This window comes from Vicia villosa, linkage group LG4 (assembly GCF_029867415.1).
Source record: "Vicia villosa cultivar HV-30 ecotype Madison, WI linkage group LG4, Vvil1.0, whole genome shotgun sequence".
NCBI classification, from domain to species: domain Eukaryota; kingdom Viridiplantae; phylum Streptophyta; class Magnoliopsida; order Fabales; family Fabaceae; genus Vicia; species Vicia villosa.
The window spans coordinates 111361897-111380796 of NC_081183.1; the positions used below are offsets into that span (position 1 = coordinate 111361897).

At 32.2% G+C, this 18900-nt stretch overlaps 1 non-coding gene and 1 pseudogene across 1 annotated transcript; one reads left to right on the forward strand and one right to left on the reverse strand.

Annotated features, from left to right (window-relative positions):
* Positions 1 to 5637: 5637 nt before the first annotated feature.
* On the reverse strand, positions 5638 to 7000 carry LOC131597675 (uncharacterized; annotated as a pseudogene).
* A 2310-nt stretch (positions 7001 to 9310) lies between these two features.
* TRNAF-GAA (transfer RNA phenylalanine (anticodon GAA)) lies at positions 9311 to 9383 on the forward strand. The gene has a single exon. It is a non-coding gene; the product is annotated as a tRNA-Phe (tRNA).
* Positions 9384 to 18900: the final 9517 nt, after the last annotated feature.

Consider the following 18900-nt stretch of genomic DNA (forward strand, 5'->3'; position numbering starts at 1 on the left):
CAACCTGACGTACGGTGTATTCTAACAACTATCAACACAGTGGATCCGGTCTGAATGCTGAGGCCTTCAGCTCAGAGTCTGCGCTAGCCCACACTAGTAAATGTTCTTCAGACTCTGCCACCAGAAGCTAACAATGAAGCAACTCCTAAGTGTGTTCGTGTAAAACAAATTCTGATTATTTATGTTCAATTATGTAGAACATGCATAACTAAAACACTCATCAAATAAACCATTGTTATTTCAATACTTTGTTATCATCAAAACCCAAAGAGAATATATCAAGAACAGATCTTGTTCTAACAATAGGCACCCACTAAGACGCCCAAAAATTAAATCAGGAAACAACCAATGCAGCAGTTAGGAACACAGAAGTCGTATGCAGAAAATCAGAATTCAAGTTTACCCCATACAACTTGCTTTTGAAGAAGTTAACCTTTAGACCCGACACATGTTCGAAGCTCCTAAGAATCGCTTTGATACACCAAAGATTAGACCATCAACCTTCCCCCAATAAGATTGTGTTGTTTGCAAACTGAAGAATATTGAAAGAGACATCTTTTGTCACCTCGAAGCCTCTGAACAAACCTTTTTGCACCGCCTTCTTCATGATTCCATTAAGACCTTCCATATCCAAAACAAAAAGGAAAGGGGAAAGAGGGTCTCCTTGTTTCAGACCTTTGTTTAACGAAAAATCCCACATCGCGCTTGCGTTAATCAACACTGAGCTCGATCCATGAAAAACAACAGCTTCCATCCAGCGCCTCAACTTAAAACCAAAATTCAGTCGATTCAAAAGATACCTTAGAAAACTCCAGCTCACACGATCGTAGGCCCTCTCAAAATCAATCTTCATCATCAAACACTTCTTCTTAAACCTCTTTGCCACGTCCAGCACTTCGTTCACAACTAACACACCATCAAAAATGCTTCTCTTAGGAACAAAAGCAGTTTGTTCAATAGAAGAGATACTACCAATGACAAATTTCAATCTTCCAGCTGGAGTTTTAGAGATGATCTTCTGAAAGCAGCTGACCAAGAAAATTGGCCTATAATTGTTCAACTCTTAAGGATTGTCACACTTCAGAATTAATGCCAAGAAAGAAGCAATAGCAACCTTAGAGAGAAATTCATTGGAGTGAAAATCTGTCACGAAACGAACGACATCAACCTTGATAACTTCCCAACAACTTTGAAAGAAACAAAAGGATAATCCATCTGGCCCAGGGCTCTTGTCGCCATCATAACTCCACACCGCTTCCTTTATTTCGAGCTCTAAGAAAGGAAGCTCCGAAGCCAAACTGTCTTCCAAAGACAAAGATTTCAACTCTATTCCGTTTATCACCGGTCTGACAAGGGAGCTTTCTGAGAAGTTGACTTTGAAGAAATTGCTAACCACCTCCTTAATAAATGAAACATCTTCAGATAACCCGTCAATGGTATTGATAAAACGAATGTGGTTTTTTCTTTGTCTCTCCCGCAATGCATTGTGAAAGAACCTAGAATTGCAATCCCCCTCTTTTAACCAACTCACCCTCGACTTTTGTCTAAGCAAGCTCTCCTTGAGAGAAATATTCCTCCAAACTTCTTTGTTAGCCAATGCCCTTCTAATAACAGCATCTTCAGTTGTGACTCCACCAAGAACCGCACACTCTTCATCTAAGTTATTCAAATTTGAAACAACTTTCTCTACCTTTAAATCCTGCCATCTGAAAACTTCTTTATTCCACCACTTCAATCTCCCTTTCAATGCCTTCAACTTCCCTTTGAGAATGTAATCACCTCTCTCATACACCGAAATAGAATCCCATTCAACTTTCACAAATCTAAAAAAATCCTCATGTTTCACCCAATAATTGTCCAATCTAAACGGTTTCGGGCCCCAATCTCCTATACCAGCCTTAATCTATATTGGGCAATGATATGAAATATCTCTCTTCCCCACATGTTGACCCAAAATCTACCATCTAGAAATCACACCCTCCGAAAGTAGAAATTTGTTAATTCTGCTCATGGCTTCCCCCGACTCATTAAACCAAGTGAAAATACCTCCAACTACCGAAATGTCTATCAAATCCATTTGTTCGATGAAGTAATTGAAATTAGACATTTCCAACTTCCTACAGCATTTCTCCACTCCCAACCTCTCCTTCCAATTTAAAATGGAGTTAAAGTCACCCCCAACAATCCAATCTCCCCTCCGCCAATGCTCTTTTTACTAACCAGAGAGCTTCGTAGACTCCTCTTATCAGCAGCGTTACAAAGAGAATATACGTTCACAAAGTTGTAAGCGTCGCCTTTCCACTCCGCATTAACACCCACAAAACCTTTCCATATGAAGCTAAAGTTAAGATTTAATAATTTTTTCCTCTACAAGAAAATGATACCACCAAATGCACCTACTGCCCCAAGCTCAGGCCACTCTAGCTCCTTGTTACCCCATAAAGAAGAAGCTATGTAATCATCAATCAAGCACAACTTAGACTCCTGAATGAAACACATATCAAACTCACCACTTTGAATAATTTGAGTGATCATTCTCCTTTTTACCCTGTTGCCTTCACCTCTAATATTGATTGACACAATATTCATTGAACAACATATTTGATTGACTTCCTCTTGCTCATTCCATCTTTATCTCTAACTTTCATACATTTAATATCGTCAACATACACCTCCTTGCTGCTCTAAGTAGAGGCGTTAGAAAAGAGAGGAATTGTGACTCGATTTGGTGGGGAGATTTGTCTAGTGTGGGGTGTGACGACGGATCTAACAAAGATAGTTTCCGTGACAATATGAGGCATACTCTGGATAACAGTTCTGATGTCGATTTCTGGTCCAGCAGATGGATGTATTCGCAGAGCATAAAGGAGGCGATTAAATTTCGGAAGTAGAAATCAAACTAACAAATAATTAGACAATAATTTTAATTTGAAAAGTTATACAATTAAACAATTTTAAAATATGAAATTTGAACAATGAACTATTCACTATGTGAATGTTGTAGTCCAGAGATTTAGGAATAATAATGATGTATCTCTTAGGTCTAATTTTTAAATGAAAATTGATTTTGTCATTAGAAAAAAGAATTGTGACGCAGCTTATTACCTAATTATCTTCTATTTCTATTTAAACTTTATTAATATAAAAGGAAGTGGTAAATAAAAAAAATCAATTATTCTACTTTTACATATGATGTTACAATTATTTACTCTTATTTATTAATTTATTTATTTATTCTCAAAGTTATATTTATTTATTCTCAAAGTTATATTCAAACATTCTTATTTAAATATTGCTTAACACTTCTTATACTTCATTCTTTTTTTTGATAAGCCAGATAATCTATTGAAAGAGATAAAGGGAATCTTAAACCCAAAGATTACAAAGAACACCAACAAAAAGCCAACAGGCCCCCACCAAGGGAAACTAAAAAACCTTAGTTACAAAAGTCTAAAGGAAATTTGTATCAATCATAAAGAGTACAATAAAGACTACGATTCCTTCCTAAAGCTATCCAGTTCCAAGAAGATACAACAATGCGATGTTAATATCTGATACTTCACTCTGATGTTAATGTCTTATTTAAAAATCGATTTTACTTACTAACCTATTTTATATTTCATTATGTTGAATTGAAAACCATCTTATACCCATAATATTTTCATAGGATCATATTGTCAAAAGAAATTTCTTGATGGTATAGTCGATAAAATTATTTTATCGTTCTGGTTGTGGTTGCCACTTAGAAATAAACATAATTTTAAGTGTTCTTTTTTATGAGTGGCTCAAATGTCCTTTTAATTTTCTGTAATCGTTTTAGTAGGGGTTGGAACGAGTATCCTGGTACTTCCAATCGATATATATTTTGAATACTTGATTATCAAAAAAAAATCTTTACATAAATATGGAGATTAATTAATCGAATTGCAGGATATAAATGAACATAAGAGAATTTGACAAAATTGCGTGTTTAGAGTAAAATACTGTGAGATTATTTTTATACAAGAGTTTGAGATTTTTTATGTTTAGAAACTATTGGAATTCTATAAATATCAGGTATTAGAAGGAAATTTCTTTATTCATCTCCCTATAGAGTCACCTCAGCGAAAATCTTAAAATGCCCCTGTTTCAGAGATGTATCTCCGAAGTATTTTTTTTCTAAATTTTTCAGACTTCGAAGATGTATCTCCGAAAAAATTCAAAAAATTGAGATTTTGATTGATTCGGAGATGTATCTCCGAAAAAACAAAAAAAATTTAAAAATCCCAAAAATTAATAATTTTGGGATATTAATTAATTCAATATCATAAATTTGATATAATTTATGAGTAATGAATAATAATAATTACATATTTTGATATAATTTATAAGTTATGAATGATAATTATTATATATTTATATTCTAATTCATATTTTAAAATTTAAATAATTTTAAATAAAAAATTAAAATAATTTCAATTACAAAAAATTTAAAATAATTTCAATTATTAAAATGTAGTTATGAATAATTTCAATTCATGTTTCTACGGTTGATAATAATATTGAAAGAGATCAAGTAAGACTAATGATGATAATCATAATAATAATGATAAAAAAAATTATTTTTCATATTGAATTATGATAAAAAAAATTATTTTCATAATTAAAAATGAATTATAATTTTTCATTTAGTTTAAAAAAACTAAAAAAAGATTTTGTCTTAATTTTATTTTATGAATAAATTTTATATTTAATTCTATATAATTCAAAATTTATTTATGAAATTAAAATGTTTTTAATTTATATAAGTTAGTAAAATAATTTTTAACTTTAAAATTGTTTAGGAAATTTTGATTCACCTTGATTTTATTGATTCACCTTCATTTTATTAATTCACCTTGATTTTATACATATTAATTGTATTGATTCACCTTGATTTTAATTTTTTAATAATTATTGAATTCTTTCGGAAGTGTATATCCGAAACATTCCAAGACCAATTTGGTCTTGGAATATTTCGGATATGCATCTCCGAAGACACCGCTCTCTCAAAAAAGGGGGTCTCTCAAAAAAGGGGTGTTTTCGAAAATGCATCTCCGAAGACACCCCTCTCCCAAAAAATGGGTGTTTTCGGAAATGCATCTCTGAAAACATCTTTTTTTTCGTGTTTTCGGAAGTGCATTTCCTAAATAAGACAAATTTTTGAAAATAAAGACGTTTTAGAAATGCATTTATGAAGTTAGGGGTATTTTGAGTTTTTCGCCAGAGGTGACCAAAAAGACATGGGGTGGATAAAGAAATTTCCTTAGAAGAAATGTACAACATTTTAATTAATATATTATTAATATTTGAATTTAAAATAATTTTAAAAAATTTTGCTTCTATAAAAGGACACAATTGTTAATAATTTATTATTAAGTCTTATAATAATGAAATTAATTATACTAGAAGGTTGTTCCGTACGATGGACGGAATTAAAAGCTATAATATATTGTAATAGTTGGTATTTAATTTATTATTATTATTATATAAAATTATATTATATGCCATTTTTATTATGTTCGCAATGATACTATATTTTTTTTGAAAGATAATAAATTAGAATAAAATTTAGTATTATAAATTTTAATTTTATAAAATTAAAGAAAAGAATATTAATTAACTAAAAATATTATTAAATACTTCTTTGTAAATTACATTTGAAGTTGTATTTATATCTTCAAATTCATCATTAGTCACCGGTATCTTCAAGCATTTTCTTGAAGTAACCATTCTTCAAGCATTTTCTTGAAGTAACCATTGACATAGCAACATATAGTTGTCAATGGTAGAAAATTAACTGTGGTAGATATACTCCAACATGTCTGAGTGATTGCCCTTGGCTTTTCTTGATAGTCATTGCAAATGAAACAACTAATGGAAATTGAAGTCGTTGAAATTTGAAAGGTATTCTTTTATCAGAAGGAGTCAATGATAACCTTGGGATATAAACTTTTTGATCAATATTGCTTCCCGATATCACATTTGCTTCAACAACGTATTTTCCCATTTTTGTGATTATTAACCTTATTCCATTACACAATCCTAAAGATTGGTCAATATTTCTCAATAACATTATTGGGACTCCAATTTTCATTCTTAACTTGTGATTTGAAATTCCATATGAAATAATTGTTAAGAAATTCAGGAGTGTGCACATCATCTGGCATGTCAACATTTGAGTTCTGATAATACAGAGAATCAAAACTTAAATATATATTTTTTTCCACTTATTATATCCAGTATATAATTATTGATTGAGTCAACAATTGTATTTTTAGGAGTCAATATATATAGCCCTATCTTGAAAAAATGACGGGTCAACCATATTATGCAAAAGATCAGGATATGTGTTATGAGCAATAGCTGCAAGTGGATCACCAAAACTTGGAATGAGCAAATCGTGTGGTATATTGATTGTGATATCTACATCATTACTTTCTTCAATACTTCCATCACCAAATCCCAAAATCCACTCAGAAAATACATTTCTTTATTCAACGTCAGACTGTAAATTTCCAGTTAGAAGTATCATGTTTGTAGTTAATGTAAGAACTTCGCAAAAATTCCAAAGATATGAAGAACTTATAGTAGCATGAACAACGTCTTGTTTATTTCCTTTAGGTACGACATGAAGGATTTGGCGAAAATTTCCACCCAAAACAACTACTTTTCCACCAAATGGGATATTTAAACTTCCATTATTATATGATCAAAGAATATCCCTTAAATTGCGATCAACGACTTCAAAACAATGCTTATGCATCATTGGTGCTTCATTCCATATAATCATATTTGCCTTGGATATTAACTCAGCCAAATTGCTTTTTGGAGTTATTTCACACGTTGATCATTCATCAACATTTATAGGGATGACAAACCTTGAGTGTGCAGTTCTCCCTCTTGGAATAAGCACTACAGTTATCCCACTTAAAGCTACAGTTATAACAATATCACCACTTGATCTTAATGCTGCCGACATTGACCTCCAAATATAAGTCTTCCTAGTTCCTCCATAGTCATAAAGAAAAAAAAAGTCCTGGTTTCTTTTCATTGACCTTTTTCATGATACGGTCATATATTTTTTTTCTCAACAGTCATTGTTTACATCAATCTATGATGTTCCTCAACCAAAGATTGTCCGTCATAGTTCAATTCATCATAAATTAATCTATTTTGTCTCTTGGGTATCAATGATACATCTACTTGAGGCATTTCAGGATAATCTTCCAAACTTTTGTTATTACTTTGCTAGAATGTCTCTAATTCATCTAAAACATAGCTTGGTATCCAAGAGTGATCAGATCTAAAAATTTAATGTAATATATAATTTGTTTAAATACATTAATTATTAAGCATCTATGTATTCCTTATCATCATCCAAAAATCCCAATGCATACCAAGCTTCCTTGAAAGTCTCCTTTGTATCATTATTAACTGTTTTTATTTCTTCAAAAGATGTAGGACCCTTCACATGATTCAACAAAGCCCTCAAATCAAATTTCTCACCAGATCCAGGCCATTTATGGTTGAATGTGATTGTGATAAATTAATAAATCAGGATATCTAATCCAACCACAAATTTCCATATCATCCTGATGATTTCGTATCATATATCTTGCTCCACCAATAAAAGTAGATGGCAACACAATTCTCTTTCTTGATGAAGTTAGATTAGTTTCTCCTCTAAGAATGGTCTTGGTTAACCCCTTGTACATTTCAGCTCAAGTCTTTTTGATGATCTCTAATCCATTTCATGCGTGAAGACTCTATCGCACTAAATGAATCCACCAAAAGTTATTGGAATAATCTTTTAGAAAACAATATTGTTGAGTAATTTGTATCTCTTTGTTGATTTCTGTATGCAACCCATTCTTTTTGCGTGACAAACATCCTTTTTGATGTAGATGTGTTAGTATCTTCATTAAATGGAATGTCTTTTTGGAACCCGTCTTCAATAAATATAATATATATATATATATATATATATATATATATATATATATATATATATATATATATATATATATATATATATCGCACGCCATTAAAAAATTAAACAATAGAAGTAGTGATGGCTTTTGACTTAGTATGAGTTACTTCCTTTTTACGGATTAAATTGACTACACATTACTTCAATTTATAAAACCAACGGTTAGAGTGATTGGATTATTGATTGCATGAAACAAAAGTGAGTCAAAATTATCTTTGCACTTTTAATTTAAAAATAATTAGTCACCAAATCCCTTAACTTAATTTATTGTTTTTCTTTATCCCTTAACTAAAAAAAGTGTTACGCTTTGATTCCTTAAAATTAGTTTTGTTAGTATTATTGGTCTCTTCTGTTAATTTTTCTGAAAAAGCATTAATTATTGCCAACGTGGCATGACAACTAGGAAATTGGCATAATACTTACACAACGAAATGATTTAAAATGCGGTTTAGGGTTTTTTAATCATCTATTTTTCAAGTTGTGTTTCATCGTATTCAAGCATAATCGCTTTCGTCGTCTTTGTCAAGTGTTTAATCATTTATTTTTCATGTTGCATTTCATCGTATCTAAGTTTCAAATATAATCGCTTTCGTCATCTTTGTCTTCTTCACCGCTCCAAGTTTCAAACGTACACAATGAAGAGTTTCATAGAAGAGTGAGCTAGGGTTCATACATAGTGATGAGTTGAAAATGTTATTTCTAGAGTTGGAAATATTATTGATAATTTCTAAAACCATACACACACCATTACATAGAATCACAACCAAAATTGTGATAGTACATGGTGGTGACTATATATATATATATATATATATATATATATATATATATATATATATATATATATATATATATATATATATATATATAGGGGACGACTCAAGTGAGAACACTTGGTTATTATGAGAAATGAGAACAATGAATCACGACCATTAAATTTTGATTTTGTTGATTTTAATGAACTGGATTGATTTTGATTTAAAATAAATATTAAGGATCCTAGAAAGAGAAACCAATCCAAACCATTAAAATCAACAAAATCAAAATTTAATGGTCGTGATTCATTGTTCTTATTTCTCATAATAACCAAGTGTTCTCACTTGAGTCGTCCCCTATATATATATATATATATATATATATATATATATATATATATATATATATATATATATATATATATATATATATATATATATATATATATATATATATATATATATATAAATTTTATGGCCCTTTTTTGATTTAGTTGACATAGACTAAGTAATTTCTTAAAATTAGGATGGTGCGTCAAGAATGGTCGGGATAGCTCAGTCAGTAGAGCAGAGGATTGAAAATCCTCGTGTCACCAGTTCAAATCTGGTTCCCGACAACTCATTATATATGTTATAAGAAGGTGATTTATCTCCATAAATATAGGTTTTTTTTTCTTATCTGCATAACTAATATTTTGATAGGAGAAAAGATCATATCCATATTTTTTTTATTTGTTTAAGTTTTTTTAATAACTGTACTAGTTTTTCTTTTTCTAATAAGTCTACTTTTTGTTTTTTGGAAAAAATTAATAGAGTTTTTTTAGATTAATCATATTCAAGTAAATCATTATTTTGAGCCATACAATGTTCATGGATTTTCTTCCTCCACTTTTGTGGTATTAATTTTGACCATGCGCTCTGAGGTAAATCATATTGATAGTGAACCTTTAACCAATTTGTCCATTGATTCATTATAGAATTGGGACGGTTCTTATGTATTAATTTTGAATTGAATCTTCCTCCTTGTATTCTAAAAAAATAATCCTTTATTTAATGAAAAAAAGATATTCCATGTGATTCAAAAATAGATCTTAACTTATGCTTATATTCATTCCTAACTTGGAGTTGTGATAATTTAAACAATACACACAGGCTTGTGACAAAGAAGATACATCACAAGAATTCTGTGAATTCATATCCGTAATATTCCAAGGTTTGTCTATAATCGATATAAATGGAATTATACGTTGATTTGTTTTATCAACACTTTGTTCATTTTTTATTATTATAAATGGATTTATTTACAATTTTCTTTGTTAATTTAAATAAATAACGAGTTACTTTAACAAAACTAAGATAACGTTGTACAATGCTCTAAGTAAGGAAATCTTCTACATAGTTTTTTTTTATGGGAAAACACTTTCATTAATGAGAAAGAAAGCCAGGAGTATCCCAAGTTGGATAGACTCCACACCAAGTTTTGGAACCTACAGCATAAGCAAACCTAGCCAAGTCATGGGCTTGGGCATTACAAATTTTGCTATGATACAATAAAGAAGAGAAATTGAAATCACTTAATAAGACTCTAATGTCCACAATCAAAGGTTCTAATACAACCTTCAATTGCACTGCATTCACACAATCCACCACAGCTTTTGCATCAGATTTTAGAATGATCTTTTTTAAATGGAGATCTTTAGCAAGAGAAAGTCCCCATCGAATTGCCATGGCTTCACCCACTGCAGCCTCAACTGATAATTCCTCTCGATGACGGACAGAGATTGAGATTTTATTATTGCAGTCCTTGATAACACAACCCATTATTACCCAACCCTCTGGAGAAATGCTGGCATCTACATGAATCACATGAACATATTTCCTCATCTTTTCTTTCTCATCACTCTCACCATTAACCACACCTTTGGACTTAAACCACCAATTGTATTCTTCAACATTTGACACAACATCCACAACAACCTTGACCAGACATGTGTCTCTAGCTTGGAAAACTTTTAAGTTCCTAGACTTCCAAATATTATACACAGCATTGCATACAACCTGAGAGCTAAAAACATCCCCACAAGCAAGAACACTTTGCAGCCAGTCATTCACTTCAAGATCAGATGGAATCCTATAACTTAAGACAGAGGAGAATAGCACAGATTTTGCAAATTCAAATTCCATAAGTAAGTGTCTACCATTTTCCATACCAATCGAAAAGCTAAGTTCTGATCCTTTTCTTGTTTAAATATTATTTTACTGTTATTTTGCCTTAGGACTTAAATTAGGATTTGCTTCAAATGTCGATGAATCTCTCCTACACTCACCCTTATTATTTTCCGTTTAATTCTCAGATGTTCAGAGTCAATTGAGAGTTCGAGGAAGATCAAGGCATTCAATATAATTAAATTGATTATTCATCTCTCTTATTTTCTGCTTTAATTCCCCCCATCCCCACAGGTGTTTATTGTAATAGCGTAGGACTTTATATTTCTTCTGCCTTTAATTTCTCCAATTTTTAAACTGCGTGGTTAGTAATCCCAGGGAGTGATAAACCATGAGTTGAATCTAGAATGATCTAATTATAAGATAAATATCATCAAAGTTAACCACATGATTGTGCACCCACACACTTTTAGGGTAATCCCTCTAGTTGCCTTGTTGCCTTATTACTTGCTGCCTTGTTGCCTTAATTTTGTTGCCTAACAATAGTCAAGTCCCTCGATTCCGAGGATACCTAAAGCAAATGTTGCCTTTAAATTTATTGAAACTCCCTCGAGGTTGCCTTATAAATGATGATATGTCCCTATTGCTAAGGTATCCTCGCATGATGCCGTAAATGACTATTATATTCTTCCCTTAGACTACCTGCCCTCTTTATGGCATGGGACAGTCTTATGGCGAACGATTATTCTCGATGACCCTTAAACATCCAATTGAAAGACTTCCTGCCCTCTCATGGTATGGATAGACCCTTTCGCCTGAAAAGCTAAAAGAACGATTGTAATACGGTGAACTGACTTTATTTGAAATGTTGCAGATAGCATGAGTCACCACTGACTTTTATTTTATCCAATTGGAAAGGCAAAAAGAACAGGAAAGACCTTTGAAAGATTTTGAGTTCGGGGGGTAAGTTATACAAAGGGAAGGTGTAAGGCATCCTTTGCATCCATGGTTTTCCATGGGCTCTTAATTGCTTAGCTCACTTTTGTTTTCAAAATGTTTGAATTGTTTGAAAAGTAGTGTGTGAATAGAAATTTGAATAAGAACTTTAGCTTGTATATAAGCGTAGTCTTTTTGAAAAGTATTTGAAAATTAGTGGGAAAAAGAGTTTGAATTTGAATTTGAATTTGAAAAAGAGCAAGCAATTAAGAAGCAATTACCCTAAGTTTGAAAAAATGTTCTTTTAGCTTTTTAGAGTGAAAGGGTCTATCCATACCATAAAGAGGGTAGGAAGTCTTTCAATTGGATGTTTAAGGGTCATCGAGAATAATCGTTCGCCACAAGATTGTCCCTACCATAAAGAGGGCAGGTAGTCTAAGGGAAGGATATAATAGTCATTTTTTCTTTTTAGGCATCATGCGAGGATACCTTAGCAAATGGGACAATCATCACATTTTATCGAGGCAGCTTTGAGGGAGTTTCAATAACTTTGAAGGCGAAATTTGCTTCAGGTATCCTCGGAATCGAGGGACTTGACTATTCTTAGGCAACAAAACTAAGGCAACAAGGCAACAGTAATAAGGCAACAAGGCAACCAGAGGGATTACCCTAAAGGTGCGTGTGTGGCACAATCAGGTGGTTAATCCAGATATTTATCTTGTAATTAGTTATCCTAATTCAATTCATGGTTGCACTCCCTATATTACTAACCACAGCAATTAATATTATACAGAAATTTAAAAGCAGAGAAAATAAATGTTCCTACGCTATTACAATAAACACCTGCGGGGAAGAGGGGAATAAAAAGCAGAAAATAAGAGGGAGAATAATTAGTTTAATTATCTTTAAATGCCTTGATCTTCCTCGAATCCTCTATTGACTCTGAAAATCTGAGAATTAAACGAAAAATAATAGGGGTGAGTGTAGGAGAGATTCATTGACGGTGGATGCGAACCCTAATTTAATTCGTAAGGCAAAAAATAACAGTAAAATGATTTAAATAAGAAAAGGATTAAAACTTAGCTTTTCGATTGGTATGGCGAATGGCTGAAGGATCTTGGTTACTCCTGAAAATTATCCACGAAGAAGAAAAAGTTAGTGCATTAAAGCTCTCAACAATTATAACGTGGCAGATCAAAAATTAAAATAATAATAATTTAGGCAAACAAATGAAAAATAAAAAAGGCTAAACCCCAAATGGGGAGCAAGTTAACCACAGTTAATAGAATAAATAAGGCAAGGCAAATGACATAAGGCAGACAAATTTTTTGGAAAGAGGGTAACCCTGATTATTTTTAATAATTAAACAAACCTAAATTAAATTAAGGGTTAAATAAGTTTTTGGTCCCTCTAAATATAGCGGTTTTCAACTTTAGTCCCTCAAAATATTTTCTTCAAAGAATGGTCCTCCTAAAAATTTTAATTTTAACTTTTGGTCCCTCTTGCAATTTAGCGACGGTTTTTTCAATTTAGTGACAGCTTTAGTGATGGTTTTAGCGACGGTTTTTAATTTAGCGACGAAATTAGCGACCATTTTAGCTACAATTTTGCCATGAGGGACCAAAAGTTAAAATTAAAATTTTTAGGAGGACCATTCTTTGAAGAAAATATTTAGAAGGACTAAAGTTGAAAACCGCTATATTTAGAAGGACCAAAAACATATTTAACCCTTAAATTAATTATAATTATCAAAAAAACAAAAACTAATTTAACTTAACAATAGAAGTTAATTTTATTAAAAATAAGTTGTTGTTATATAAAAAATAGTTTTTTAAAAAGAATTAATAAAAGTGTTGTTTTTCGAAAGGAATAAAGAAAATAAAAAAAAATAAGAGGAGAGAAAAAAGAAACTCAGCTCTGGATTCTATGTGGCTGCTCCATGAGGGTGCATGATGAGAAAGTGGCTAGCAAAGTTGTTTGGCCAAAACAAGGTTAATGGCCAAAGGAAGTACCAAAAGGTTTTTGGCCAAAAAAGCCATTGGGGTACCATCCACTTGGTCAATCCATAGAAAACCTGTTCATAAACCAACGCAATGTTACGGTTAAGAAAACAAATGGGAGAATAGAAAAGTGATTAAAATAAAATCAAAAAAATATAAAACCTGATTATAAATCAATTAAAATAAGAACACGAAACTACAATTTTTTGTAGATTTTTTTAAAAATATGAAAATAGAAATTAAATCGAAAAAAATAGAAAAAAGATGAATTCTATTCTAAAGGAGTATTGTTCTACGATTTTTTCTGAAATTCTGGAAAAAATTCGGAGCAAATCGAAACAGTAGTTTCAAAATTCGACTGATAGGCTGAAAAATTTATTACTGTGCTGCAATCGGAATTGCAACCCTGAAGAAGGAGAAGTAGGAGAAAATATTTTTTGTGTTTGTGGGAAGAGAGAGAGAGAGTGAGTGAGAATAAGGGTTAGAATTGTTAGTTTTTTTTTTAAAGTGTAGAACCTAGTGCTATTTATACATAAAAATTAGGTTAACAAAAATATTGTAGATTTTTAAAAAAATATGAAAATAGAAATTAAATCGAAAAAAAAAATAGAAAAAAGAGGAATTTGCGATTTTGAGGGTCGAAATCCTTTAGAATTCTATTCTAAGGGAGTATTGTTCTACGATTTTTTTTTGAACTTCTGGAAAAAATTCGGAGCAAATCGAAACAGTAGTTTCAGAATTCGACTGATAGGCTGGAAAATTTATTACTGTGCTGCAATCGGAATTGCAACCCTGAAGAAGGAGAAGTAGGAGAAAATATTTTTTTGTGTTTGTGGGAAGAGAGAGAGAGAGAGTGAGTGAGAATAAGGGTTAGAATTGTTAGTTTTTTTTTTTTAAAAGTGTAGAACCTAGTGCTATTTATACATAAAAATTAGGTTAACAAAAATATTAAAAGAATCAATTAATTAATTAATAAATCATAACTCTAAATCAAATATAATTTGATTTTGATTTTTGAAATATTTAACTAATTATGTTGATTCTTTTCTAAACTATACAATTATACAATATTTAGAAATATGAACAAAATCTATGTAAATCTTTTTTTTTCATGATTTTTGGACTAAAAATACAAAAAATAAAGATTTTAATGAAAAAAATAATATTTTAAAAATGCCTAATAAATAAATACGAAAATAATAATTAAATGATGAAAAAAATATTATTTTTGATTTTTTTAATATTTTATGATTTTTGGTGATTTTTTGACTAAAAAATATATAAAAGTGAAAATTGACTATTTTAAAAAAATGTCTATTTAATTAGTACGAAAATTAAAATTAAAATGATAAAAAAAATGCAATTTTTGTGATTTTTGAATAAATGGAAATAAAGTTAGAACTAAAATTAAAAAGAAAGTAAAAGGGAAAATGTTAGAAGTGGGATTTGAACTCGGGACCTCGCGCTAATGAAGCTTTCACGCTCAAATTCTTACCAATTGTGCCAATTCATTTATTCGAAATAAAATGGCGTCCGTAAGTATATGAGGGCAAATTTTGGGGTATGACAGCTTGTTGGCTGAAGATTTTGTTTAAGAAGAATATTCGTTGAAGAGTTAGAATTCGAAGGAAGATGGTTACTGATGACCATTTCTGTGATTAAAAATGACTACTGATGGCCATGTTTTCGAGAATGTTGTTTGAGTTAGAATAAAGATGGTCAGACTTGGAGCTAATTCGAAGAGGAATATCTTTAAAAGACTTAAACGTTTTTTGCAAAATACGTAAAGTACTGAGGCTGAGCGTGTCTTCGTGGCATTCTCGATTCTGGTCACGTTGCCACGCGTCGAAAGAGGATTCAGGCGGGATGATTTGAATTTCGAAGTAGTTTGTGTAACCGCACAAAGACAGATGGCATCCCAGGGATTCTTGTGGGCAACGTGGCATTAGATTAGTATAGGACCGTTAGGGTCGAAATTAGTATAAATAAGGGTCTTAATGTTAGGATTCCGTGTGTTCATTTCGTACAAATCACTCACAAATCACTCAAGTATCAAGTGTTTAGAGAACGAGTTCGCTGAGAAATGTACGTATGACACCAACATCAATTTAAATACATTTGTATTTTCTTTTATTCAAGTATCTTTTCATTATTTATGCTTTCATTTACTTTTCGTTATTTACATTTCGGCATTTCTTTCATTTCGTTTAACGTTTCATTTCGAAGCACTTTACTTTTCTGCAATTTACATGCTTTTATTTATGTTCTTTGTCGAAAGTCACATTAACTTGTACAACCAGTATTGTTTAAGCGAATGTTCATATGATCATATCATAAACAAGGTTTCTCGAAACAGACAAACATGAATCAAATCATATCAAAAGACATTTGTTTGACTATGTCATAGGATCAATCTAGTCGATCCTGCGAGTAACCAAAGTATATTTTATAGTTTGGAGGACTAGCGGTTGTTTACCGGAAATCACCGTAAACAAATTGGCAACCACAGCGGGAGAGTGTCAAACAGATTGTTTTTAACTGATTGTTTTGTTTTGTCTAGAAAATATCAAGACCTTGTATGAACCTTAGGAACGGTAAATTAACCAACAGTGCACAATCGATTCCTAAATGAAGGTACAACAAGAAAATGGTCAGGAACAGTGGCTACAAATTCTACACATGTTTCGACTTCCACTCAAGAGGCCCAAGCTATACCGGTTTCGACAGAATCTGAACCTATAGGTAGTTCCCAGGCGATACTCGAAAATACTACGGGGACGACAGGAACGCTCCCAGTCTCGAGTTCGACTTTTATCCCTTCACTCACAGGCGCAGGCGAGATACCACAATTCGCAACAAATGCCGCAAGTCAGATGTTTACCCCAAGACCATCATCTGCCTTAGATATGTGGAGACCCAATTACCAATACGGAATGCCACATTCATACATGGTAGGATTAGGTGGAGCAGGGCCTACATACACTACAACTAACCCAACAGCGTTTTCGCCTAATGTTGGTTCGATAGGTCAAAGTGGACAGAATACTGGCTTCTCTGCCCAAATACCCCCTTTTACCACAAATAGTCAAGCAGCATTCCGACAAGAAATGGATGCAAGTAACCATGATATGTTAGGAACTCTTGCTAAAGAATTGGGGTCAATCTTGAATGTTAGCAACAAACATTGCTAGGACTAACCAGGATAATGTGGAAACTTTCCAAAAAATATCATCTCAAATAAATCGAATGGCGGATTTTTTAGGAGTTCCACAAAATAGACGAAGGAACAACCAATCAACTTATCAGGAAGGGGGACCCATTTTAGAACCAGTTCGAACCACAGTACCGCCTGTCGCTACCGCGAAAAATGGAATCAGAGTCGCCACTAATATATTTATCCCATCGAGGGAAAGGAATACCAGCAAACCTAACTCAGAAAACAAGGTCTTTCGACCAGAGAATCTAGGTACGGGAGTCGGTTACGCAAGGGGAAGGTGCTAGCACCCCTCACGCCCATCATACTCGATGGTATCCACCTATGTTTGTTTCTATCTAAAGGGTGTATCTATCACTAATGCAATGCATGATTAAACCTAAAGTTTTTTAATAATTATTGTGCTCACTAGAGTTGCCTCTATGCCTACGTATCCTCTTAAGAAGAATCAGAGCGCCGTAGTTCTGCTCAAGATTTTCTATGTTTTCTAGGATTTGTTGGTATTTTTTAGTGAACAGTTACAACACACTCCGCCGCTCGACCTTTGGAGACTCACGCTGGGATTGGAATGGAAGTAACATGCTCTTAAAAGAAAAACAAAAGTATGTCGAGCGTCTCGAGTGAACCTTAAACAAGGAAGACTCAATCGACTCTTGGTTTGTGTTTTTTAAGTTTAGGAATTTCCACTCAAGTGATCCCCTTAACCAAGAGGGACGAGAGATTCCATTCCTTTTTATCATTTCCACTATTTATTAATGTTTTATTGTGTTTTATTGACTTTTGTTTGTTATGCAAAAGGGGAACATACATTTCTAACTATCCTAGTATTATCATACTAATGTCCCTAAGGTCAAGGATAAGGGATCTCTACCTATGTTATCATGCATAGATTACAACCTAAGTTGTTCTATGTGACTAATCTTAATGAAGATTGAAGTCACCACCCTAAGGGAACATGGCAAGCATATGGTAAGAGATAAGCAAAGATAAAATCAAGGTAGGCGACTTAATGAAGTCCCTAACCAAGTCTACTCCTAAGAGAGACTACACACAAATGAATCCCAAGAGAAAACAATCCACAAAAGGTGGAAGAAGAACAAACAATCGTCGCCTCTTAAACTAACAACAATCAAAGTGTGAAAGAAGAGGCAAAGCATGAGAAAGAGGGAAGAAAGCCCTAGGGCAGTAGAAAACCAAGGAAATTAGTGTCCTAAATCAAACACAAAAGCATCATGGCATCACACGAAAATATTCACAAGAAGTTACCAAAGTATCGCATGAATCGTCACTTAACAAATAACAAACATGTATCAATTAGTCAAAAAAAAAAGCAAATGAACACATGAACTAAGCTTGAGGTCAGTAGCACTACATTTTATTTATAGGTCTAAGGTCTTATACCAATCTATGTTAGTCAATTAGCTTGAAACAACACAAAGCTCTAACAAAAACTAGACAAAACTAGGTCAAAACTAGTTAGTAAGTTCAAATGGTGAATGAAGTTAGACAAATGTAACAAAATGGTGGAAGTCAGTAGTGAACAGCACCTAATAGATGTTTAAACAATCATGGAATCAAGTCAAGAAGTCTCATACAAAATTATAGGTCATTTGGACAAGTTTTGATACAATCGTTAGCCAAAAGCAAGTTATTTACATGTAAGAAAGGAAAATTCGAGTAAAAAAGGGAAGACATGGTTTAAAAATCTAATTCCAGGTCTTAGGACCTCTAAACATCCCTAATTATATGTACAAAAAGAACCTAAGTCAATTGCATAAAATGCATCCCAAATTATAGGTCAAATTCACATGGTTATCC